Source organism: Camellia sinensis, chromosome 4, assembly GCF_055761805.1.
Source record: "Camellia sinensis isolate YWXY chromosome 4, ASM5576180v1, whole genome shotgun sequence".
NCBI classification, from domain to species: Eukaryota; Viridiplantae; Streptophyta; class Magnoliopsida; order Ericales; family Theaceae; genus Camellia; species Camellia sinensis.
The window spans coordinates 25,684,703-25,695,351 of NC_138964.1; positions in this window are offsets into that span (position 1 = coordinate 25,684,703).

Sequence of the window (10,649 nt, forward strand, 5' to 3'; positions counted from 1 at the left end):
TGTTTGATCCTTCGTGACATGGGTCTCCAAGGCACCATATTTTCTCATGTCGATAACCTTTCCTTCCTCCAAGTGCTCAATCCACAAAACAACAGCTTCCATGGTCATTTGACCGATGAAGTTGGTTGTATGCATCGCTTGACAAACTTCATGTCAATGACCAATACGTTGGAAGGGGGCATCCCAGTGGGTTTGCATCGGTGTCTAATGCTTCGTGACATATCTCTTACAGCTAATAATTTTAGCGGTAGCATATCAAAAGAGTTGAGTACCATACTGTGCGTACAAAATACCGCACTAGATGATTATGGATCGGAGCTCCACACCGGATTGGACTATCTAGAAACAGAGACCCTGTAACAGAGAACACCGTTAGAGCTGCCCGACCAGGGTTGGCCAGAAAACCCCTCCGGTGTAGGAGTAAGTGGTTGGAGGAAATGAGGAGCTCTCTCTAGGTGTAGAAAGAGGAAAGAAAATAGTGTATTTAGTTGTGTTTAAGTGAGTCAAGTTGAGTTAAGTTACCTTCAATGTGGAGAGAATAAGGTTTATATAGAAGACTTTACTTGTTGCCCAATATGGTTTCACGGAGTTTTGGTGCTTCAAGGCTTCCTTTAACATTGCTCAATGTGGGGGGACCTCAAGGTAGTTGACAATGAAGGCATGTGCTCTTTGTAATCATACTTATAACAGATCACATTCCCTTGGTCAACTGTTTCTGTGATTCTAGGGAGAAGGTACCAGCTGAGGTGGTAGCCTTTATGTGCATGTGTTCATAATTTTCACGTTTCTCTAAGAGGTTTTCTCAGTTCGGTACCGTTGTGCCTCGGCTTGGCCTTTTATAAGATTGCCTGTGGGGATGGGCTGGCCCATTTAGACATCTTTGTGTGAGCTCGGCCCACTTTGGTTTTGACGACGGGCTCGGCTCATCAGTTCGGTCCATGGATTAAGTTCGGCAGCTCGGCCCAACTTAACATCACGGCTAGACTGGTAGTTCCACTACGAGTCGAGCCCAAGTGGTTGAGGACTTGGGAAAACTATTCTTCATGGACTCAATTGACTGGCCCATGCATTCGTCTGATCCACTAGGGTTTGGACTTAGCTGATTGGACCGACCTAAGGCTTGGATCTGACCCGTTTTATATTTTGCCCCTTCATTTGCCCCCTAGCTTACGCTAAGGTTCCCCTTGGGGGGAGCTAACGTTCGTTACCCCAACCATTGCATCGCTTCGGATTTGCTCCAACTCAGCCTTGGTGGCGATTCAGTCTTGACACATGCGCTCTGCATGTGTCCTTTCAAAATGACACATGGTAGTATGACATTGGTGTGCAGAGATAGTGCGCTGATTTCATACAGAGGGACGTAATTCTTTACCATCACGCTGGTTGAGGGTAATAAGTATCCTAGGGTTATAAATTCAACCTCTTCGTTTGTCCCCAAGTTTTCAAAATCCAAAAACCTTTTCATTCTCTCTTCCTGGTTCTGATGGTGCTCTTCCCAGACGTTTACCACCATTACTGTGGGTTCCGAATGCTGTCGTTCTTATTTCAGTCTCAAAGACCTTTGTTATGCATTGTTTCTTCGTCAAATCACTGTAAGTCCTTCTGAAGCCCTTCTTTTTTCTTGTTTTTTCTATTTATGTCGCCATTGTTGGCCCTTAGTGTTATTCCTCTATTTCTTGCTTAATTTAGTTCTGTCATTGTCCTTCTAGGTCTAGACAATGGCCCTGTTTCATTGTGACTATGGTATCCCTAATGATGTTACCCTCACGCTGGCTAAAGTCGACGCCAAATTCCCTATTGTCTTTATCATTGAATGAGGGGTTTGGTTCCCTCTAGACCCATTAGTCCGTCACTTTCTGCACCAAGTCCAACTTGCCCCAATGCAATTATCTGTAAATATATTCTGAGTTGTTTGCGGTGTCTCTGCTCTGAATAGGCATTTAGGCCTGAATCTAGATATCTAGGACATCTTTAGTTATTATATCCATTCTCACAACATTGACCACAGTACCTATTACCTCCGTGTTCATTCCGCTGACTGTCACCTGGTCAATGGCCTACTTAACTCTGACAAGCACAATGACGACTTCCTCCAAATTGGCAAGAATTGGGAGTTCCCCGCCAGGACTGAGATCCAGTGTGATAGGATGCCCCAAAAAGATGGCTACCCAAGTCTGAACCCTCTGCCTTGGTATTTCTGTACTTCTGCTTTCGGTTTGTTGTTCTGTTTGAGTGTTGTGTTGATGATGTTCCTTATTTTTGCAGAATCTTCTCGTTATCATAGTAGGCCGACCCGTGAAAATGCTGAAGCAATCAAGGTCGTGTTGAGGTACAAAAAGAGGTTTCCCCTGAGCTACTGGACTATCAGGCTACCTACCGAATTACTATTCCTAAGAAGGCAAGACTTGTCGCATCCTTGCTGGATTCTGATACTGAGACAAACACTTCCCCTACCCCTTTGATCACTAATCGTCACTGCGATCATAGTCGGTCTGCTAAGAAAACTCCTTCTCCTACACCAAACTTCACAAGAGGCAGTTCAATATCGAAAAGAAAAGTTCTTGTGGATTTGGAGGCTGAGGCCTTTGGTTCTCCTTCGGCTCTGGAAACGCCCTCTGTGAGAGCTGAACCAAAGAGTCTAATGGATGTGAAAATAGAAGTGGAAGCTATCGACCCTTCTGTTATTGCTCCTGAACCTGATGCCCTGAATGTTGAAAGGGCGAAGAAGAGCAGGCGAGAGACTGGCAAAGTTAAAGTTGACAAGGTCTTTGAGGAACCCATTGTGGATAAGTCTTGTGAACACTAGGAGCCGCCCATCCTATATCAGGGCAAGCCCATTTCTACTTCTGATTCTGTGGTTGCGTCCAAAAACCTTGCTTTTGACCTAACTAAAACCCTGCTGCCACCGGTGGACATAGCGGACCATAATGGACCTCATGATATTCCAATTTTGAAAGGAACTCTTCAAATGATGACTGTTGTGAGTACCTATATTTTTCTTTTTTTGTTCTTCTCTATTTGTAACGCTTTCCTTTTTTCAATGTCTTTTGTTGTTGTAGTGTATTCAAAGGATACATTTGTCCATTACCCAAGCTGAAGCATTGGAGAAGGCCGTGCTAGTGGCCACTATGAGTGCTGAAAGTTTGACAACGAATCTTGAGGCCGAGAAAGAGGGCCACAGGACTGCGAAAAGAGAGGTATTTCGTCTAAACAGAGTTGTTGCCTCTATTGAGAAATCCAGGCCTAAATTGAGGGAAAATTGGCTGAATTAGAGGCAGTTATAGCAGTGATGGCTGCTGAGCGCTCGACTCTGGAAGCCAAGTACTGGCAGCATGGCTGTGATGAAGATAGAGTTGCCTATAAGGAAGAGGTGCTAGTGCTGCGTGACAAGCTCTTCCTTAAAGGCTGGACAAGTGCCCTTACTGCTGCTCAGGTTCCTGAAGGGTCCCTTCTGTTACAAAATGGAGCATCTGCTTCACACCAAGCCCGTCCCCCACTAGGAGTTCCAGCACCCGAGGAGGCACCAAATGTCAAGGGAGATACGAACATTCCGACAGGACCGGCTCCGCCCCCAATCTTACCCCAGCTGTCCAAAGCACCGATCAACCTGCCGGATTCACCCTTTGAGTTCGAGTTAGACCCTACAGCGCTGAAGGTGAGCAAGCTGGAAAAGATGTTCAAGAAATCTTAGGGAGTAAAATCCATTCCGGACATTGAGGACGGGTATACCGACGCAGCTGTGACGCTGCCGGACAGATTTAAGATGCCACACATTGACCGATTTGATAGATCTGGCGATCCCATAGTGCACCTCCGGTTGTTTTCGGACATACTAAGGCTGATGGGCCTCACCAGGCTACAGAAACTTTCATTGTTCGGTCGGACCCTGTCAGGTGTGGCTGCTATCTGGTATGCAAAATTAGAAGACAATGTCAAACGGAACAGGGATGAGATGGCCGAGGCCTTCGTTGCGCAGTATTCCTATAACACGTAAATCGAGGTCACAACCCGTGATCTTGAGACAACAAGGCAAGAGCCTAAGGAGAGTTTTTCTGATTTCGTAGCCCGCTGGAGGGCCAAGGCCTCAATGATGACCCTTAGGCCCACTGACAAAGATCAAATTCGGATGATTGTGCGCAATCTCCAGCCCAAGCTTATGCAGAAAATGATTGTTCTCCCCTTCCCCACCTTTTCAAACCTACATGAGATGGGAGTACAGATCGAGAACGCTATGAAGCAGGGCCTCATTGACCAGGAGAAGGAGCAGCCCAGGAGGGCATTTTCCCGCGGTTCGAATGCGACCACCAGTGGTGATGCAGCTGCGAGATCTTTTGAAGTGGGCATGGTCACCACCACCGCATCAAAAATAGCTACCCCATTCACCGGTGCGTCCGGAAGTAGCTCACAAAGAACCAAATACCCACCTCGAGTCAAGAGGGTTTTCACTCCACTTCATATACCTTTGTCAAAGGCTCTAGAGGTCTTACTCCGGAAAGGACATTTGAAATCGTTGGAACAATGGCCCCTACCCGATCCTATCCCTGCAAAGCATGACCAAACTAAATATTGTGCCTACCATCAACAAACCGGTCATGACACCGACAGTTGCTTTCGTCTGCGCCATGATGTACAAGATCTGTTTGACAACGGGGTCATTGCCGCACCAGGTCCTGCAAAGTCTATCGGCACTTGATCAGTGAACTTGTGGGGGATAATGTGATGTGATCAAGGGATGAACCACCTGCAGGCGGCGCTCAGTTTACTCCTGATGTGGCGTGTGGCACGCACTGTTTCGAGCATTTGTGAATGCTAGTTTTTGTACTTTCTGACTTGGGTATTGGGTCAGTCTGTTGTTTTGTATATAGTCAGTCTTTTGTATTGAGTCAGTTGGGTCTGTCTTGTTGTATCGAGTCAGTCCTGTTTTGTTAAAGTCGGGTGATTCCGGGGGGTGTTACCTCGGGCGTCTCCATTTTGTTTTGTGTTTATCTTTTCGTTTTGTTTTGAGTTTGTTTCTGCCAGGGAACCAGTTGTGCCGACAGATTTTGAATGAAACAGCAGTGATTTTCACGCTCTCGTATTTGCTTCTGCCTTGTGCCAGTTATGCCGAAAGTTCTGAATGAGATGGCAGTATTTGACTAAGAACTCTGCCTTTTCTGTGCCTTGAAGTCATTGTAATGACCTGAGTTTTTCAAAACCTTTTGAACGTTGCGATGAAAACAAAGAGGGAGGAATTCCTCGGGATTTGCAAAACTTTGATCAAACTGAGAGAAAGAGAGGCGTGCTAACCCCTTAATGAATGAAATCATGCTTGTTAGTGTGAGTACTGGGAAGGATCCTGGCTTGATCCAGATTGGTTCTACACTGTCTTCAGCGCGAGCGACTGGTCGCTTCCTTAAAAGATTTCAAAAAAATGTTTTCGCGCGGTCCTGCGAAGACCTGTGTAGAATCGCTCTTGAGATTGTGCAGCTTAGGATCGCTCTCAGCCTCGAGACTCAACCCCTCTGCTTTCAAAACCTTGAACTCGAATTCAGAACGTTCAACGGTCAACTACAATGTGAGGCCTGTGTGGCCAGATTCAAAGCAGCCCTCGAACAAGAGGCAAAGAAGTCAGATCAAGAAGACCAGATGTCATCAAAAGAAGCTTACGAAGCTAGGTCAGAAGCACCCTTCGAACTAGGGGCAAAAAAATGTCAGACAGCTCGAAGAGCCAAAGGTGGGTCATTCCGCAAGTCAATGAAGATCGGCAAGAATGCCAAATCCCAGAAGGGAGGAAAGAAGAAAGTATTGCTGAAGGACAGCCGAGTTCCTATCCACAACACTAGGGGCAAATTCAGCCCCCATTGGATGGACTTCTACTTCGTCAGCAAATAACAGCCATTCACCTGGATTCAGACGACTTCAGGATCTCAAAACCATTTGACATGGACAAAGCTACACTTTTACCCTTGAGAGGCTCGCTGGGCCAAAAACCCGGAAGGGCGACCCAAGCAAAAGTTAGAGCAAGAAAAAAAAAAAAAAAAAAAAGAGCAGAAAAAGAACAAAAAAAAAGAAAAGTGCAAAGAATGAAAAAAAAAAGAAGAAAAATGAAGAAATATGCAAAGAAAAGAACAAAAAAAAGAAAATCAAAAAAGAAAATAAATGAAAAGAATTGAAAAGAAAAGAAAAACAAAGCTCGCAAGGTCGAAAACCCGCAAAGGGCGGCCTTGGCAAAAATTATAGCGCAAAATGAGAGGTTAAATACCCGAGTGTACCTTAACCCCGAACTACGTGAGGCTTGATTCCCATCTTTGGGATACATAGGCAACTTCATTCTGAAGTCCAGTCGTAAAACACTTCAAATTCGATTGTGTCCATGCGATGGTTTTGGTCATCTTTGTCTTCTCTGTATCTGAGAGTCTGGTTGTGTTCGTCGCTCTGAGGACTGACTACAATTCGCTGCGGTGCTATCCAAACAAGGGGCAACTTTCCGTTGCCATTCAAAACGCCGCAGTGTCATTTCAAACAAGGGGCAACTTTCCGTTGCCATGCAGTGTCCTTCAGACAAGGGGCAATTTTCCATTGCTATGGGTCTGAGGTTGTGCATCTCAAGAGTAGGTTCTGTGCTCATTGAGCAGTGGTCGTTTGCAAAAATAGTTTTTGAGAATTTTTAATGAAGTTGACTAATTTTGTCTCAAAAATTATTCCATTTTTCCGAAACTGGACCATTTCTTGGACCCCAAAAAGGGAAAATTTTCAGTGCTCACAGCCTAACTTGCATGATTTCAAATCAGAAAATTGAACAAGCGCGTTAATCTAACTCTCATTTTGATCGAAATTGTTTTAGAAAGCCAAAACAAAAAATGGTCAAAATGATGAACTTAGGGCACAGTTGAGTTAGGTGTTCTGTCTTTTCCCCTTTGTCAAAACACTTGCCAGAAAGGGCACTCTACTTGTCGGAAAGGGCACCGTATTCGCCAGAAAAGGGCACAACAAAGGGCAGAAAGCTCTCACATCCTCCAAGCAACGAGGTATCAAGCAAAGTGCGAAGCACGAACTAGAATGGGGCAAGATATTCCACTCTATCATCTGGACAGATCTTATCACTTCCAAACTCCCCAGCAAAGCATCATCAACTGATGTTAGCTGCAGATTTACTACACACCCAGTTGTAGCGCAACCTTTCCGTGGGAGGAATTCACTAGCTGTGAGCGGAAGAAAGAGAATCTAGCAGAATGCTAGGGGCACGAGTCCACAATTTGCTGTTTATCCATCAACCACCCAGGGGAGGGATGAAAAATGAGGGATTGAAGAATAGAGAGATGTGTGATGAGAGGAAAAGTGAGAAGAGGGCTTTTTCAGAAAAACAGAGCTTGAGGGCCGAGTGATGTGAGAACCACAAATGAGAAAGGGTGGAAAACACTACCCGGTGAAACAGGCTCCCTGTGCACGTCTGAGTGTCGTGTCTTTTTGTTTTATCTCGATTCTTGTTTTGAGTCGTTTCGAGTGTTACTCGATGTGTCTAGGTTGTGTGCCTTTTATTTCCTTGTTGAGTCGTTTTGCTGTGTTCAGTCGTAGGCTCAATACATGGTCGAAAACTCATCTCTCAATTTCAAAAATAAAATCGTTTTGTGCTCCGAGTGCCGTGCCGTTCTCCACATTTGTACAAAACAAAATTTGTTCTTTCATAAAATCGCAAGATTCAACCCAGGTCATGTGAGAACAGTAGAACCAGGACCTATCTGAAGCTATATATGGTTCCAGACTGCAAAGCAAAAGCAAAAGAGGAAAATGTCGGGTATCTGAGTTTGTTTCAACTTCAGTAAGTTCCAGGACTACATTCTGTGTGTACCTCTTCAGGTCTTGCCAATGCTCCGAAGTATGAATGTACCTTTACCTCAAGCTCAAGATCAAGTCTGCTTCAAGCCAGAATAGTCAATCAGAAGTGCTCTCCTTGAGGACCGTTTCGTGCCAGGGACATCTTGGCCGTGTTTGCAATGAGGTTGGTTCTGAAAAATAATTGTTTTCCCCCACCTGGAACTAAGTAAGATTGATGCTAAAGAAATTGCTCCTTGGTGGGACTGCTTAAGTCTGTTGCAACTTTGATAGCACAAGTGTATTTGAATGGGATAAAGGTATAAAGAAGTGTCTTACTCAGGTCTAGGTTGGTTTGAAAAAACAATTGCCTACCCCCACCTGGAGTTGAGTAAGATTAGTGCTGGAAGTTTGCTTCTAATAGAATTTAGCCAAGTGTAGACACCCCATTTTTGACCGACCTTAAGACTCAGACGTCACCGATTGAGCGCTCGGTGATGGTGCATATTGTGCTCGTTCAAACGTATCAGAGTCTCGGCTGCGAGCCTTGCCTCCGAACTTCCGGACTCTTTCATGCTTTGCCTCGGTTTGCGAACCAGGCTCTATTTTCTTTGATTTCTCTTCTCGAAGGGAGGGAAAGGTCTCGTAGATCATCTCTCAGTGTCCGTAGGCTACGTTTCGTGGTCGTAGGCCATTTTGCCCATTTGGAGTCTGGTTTCCGATTTTTCGGAGCCGTTGGCCGTATGCCTCGGTTCGGGACCGCTTAACCACCTCCGTTTGCTCCGGTTTTTGGCATACATCTTATTTGCTCCCTTTTGAGGGACACTGTGGTCCGAGAAACCAACTTCGTGGTCGAGCACCACTTCCGGTGCCTAACAGTCAGTTTTCGGGGCCTCGGGCTGCGCGTTCCGGCCCCCTAACCTTCATTTTGCATCGGTTTTGGTTCATTTTTGGCAGGGACCTCTGTTTCATTGCTAGGAAGGTCATAGAAGGATGGGAGGCCAGTAATTGTTCTGTCAGCCAACTTTATCCCTTCATCGCCCTCCGTCGCCCAATTTCTCCCACTTCAAAGCCAATGTTGACCACCCTTGGGCCATTTTCTTGCACCCTAAACCCCATATTTGTGATGTACACATCTGGGAGGCCACCAATATTTGGTGGCCGGCCAGTAATTCTTTTTGACTCTTTTGAACCCCTTTGAAAAGTGGGTTGTTCTCTCTCCTGGTTCACTTTCTCTAGTTTTTGACCACATGGTTGTGTTGTGCACACATGGGAGGCCCTCTTTCTGTGGTGGCCGGCCATTAATTCTCATTGACCGTTTTGACCCTTGGCCGGCCGGCCATGGGAAAGTCGGCCGGCCACCTGCAGTTTCAACAACCGGCCGGCCATGCTCCTTGCTGCAGGTACATCTCAAATATGTATCTCTTTTCCCCCCAGATTCTGTATCTGGGGGATGCATTTTTGGAGGAAAACTTGGATTGTTTTCCCTCCATTTTTCCCCCCTTTCCCCCCCTCCCTTTTTGCCTATATAACAGCAGCTCTAGCTCTGTTATTAGGGTTACAAAAATTTGCCTCAAGCCTTTTGCATTATATCTCTCTCCCTCTTTATTCCAAGCTCAAAACCTTTCAAGTCCTACACCCCTTTCCACACCACCACCAAGCACCACACCACCATCATCCATTCCAGCAACTTCAGGGCCATTTTCAGAGCTAAGGAGCCACCAAACTCAAGCCAAGAGTTGCCAAAAGATTGGTCTTCAAGGGTAAGCTCTATTTCTCTCCTTTTGGTCCATATTTTGCATGCTTTCTAGGCCATACTTTCTTACTGTTTTGGGATCTGACCCTAACTAAAAGTGGCATTTTTTTGAGCTCTTTTTCACTTTTGTTTAAGGGCCTCTCACTGTTTGAGGCCTCTTTGTTGCACTTGCTTCATTATCTCTTTTGTATGCCTATTTCTTGTGCAGTATTTTTGGCCTATGTATAAATTGTTTTGAGGCATGTAATAAATTTTAAAGTGGCTTATTTTGAGCCCTTATTCAATGTTGTTGAAGGGCTCATCACTGTTTGAGGCTTCTATCTTCCACTTTCCTTTATATCGTTTTTTTGGCTCCATTTTTGCATGATTTATTAGCCTCTTGAGATTCTGTTTTTGGGCTCTGGTACAAACTTAAAATAGACTTATTTTGACCCCCTATTCATGTTTCATTAAGGTTCTTTTACTGTTTGAGGCATCCTTTTTATACTTTGTGTTATAGCTCTCTTTTTGGCCTTGTTTTGCATAGTATTTTGAGCATGCTTGTGTACTGTTTTTGGCTCGGCCATAAACTGTAAAAGGTCATATTTTTGGCCCCTCTTCAACATTGTTGAAGGACCCTCATCTGTTTCGGGCCAGCAGCTGTGGCTTGCTTCTTTATCTCACATTTAGGGCCATTTTTGCGTATCGGTTTAGCCCTATTTTTGTTTGCTGTTTGGCCTTGATTAAAACTGTAAACATGCTTGTTTTGGGGCTGCCTTGAATCTTTCTTCACATGTTATGATCAAATAATGCATGCTTGATGTAGCTACAAGTCATTTCATGTGCTTAATCTTGCATTTCGGGACCATTTCATGCATCGGGTGCTATATTGTCATGGTTCGGGGCTGTTTCGAGTCATTTTTTTAGCGCTGAAATTTGCATGCTAGCATATCATATTTCATGCCTTGCCATGTCTTGTTAGAGTGGCATTTGGTGCCTTAGGGTCGGTCCTCGGTTTGCGTGCATGTATGTACGCATTTCGAGTGTCTCATTCTCATCTATTGGCCTCTTACGTGAGTGTGGCTGGGGTCCACTCATGTTAGTGTAAGCCCATTTATGCATT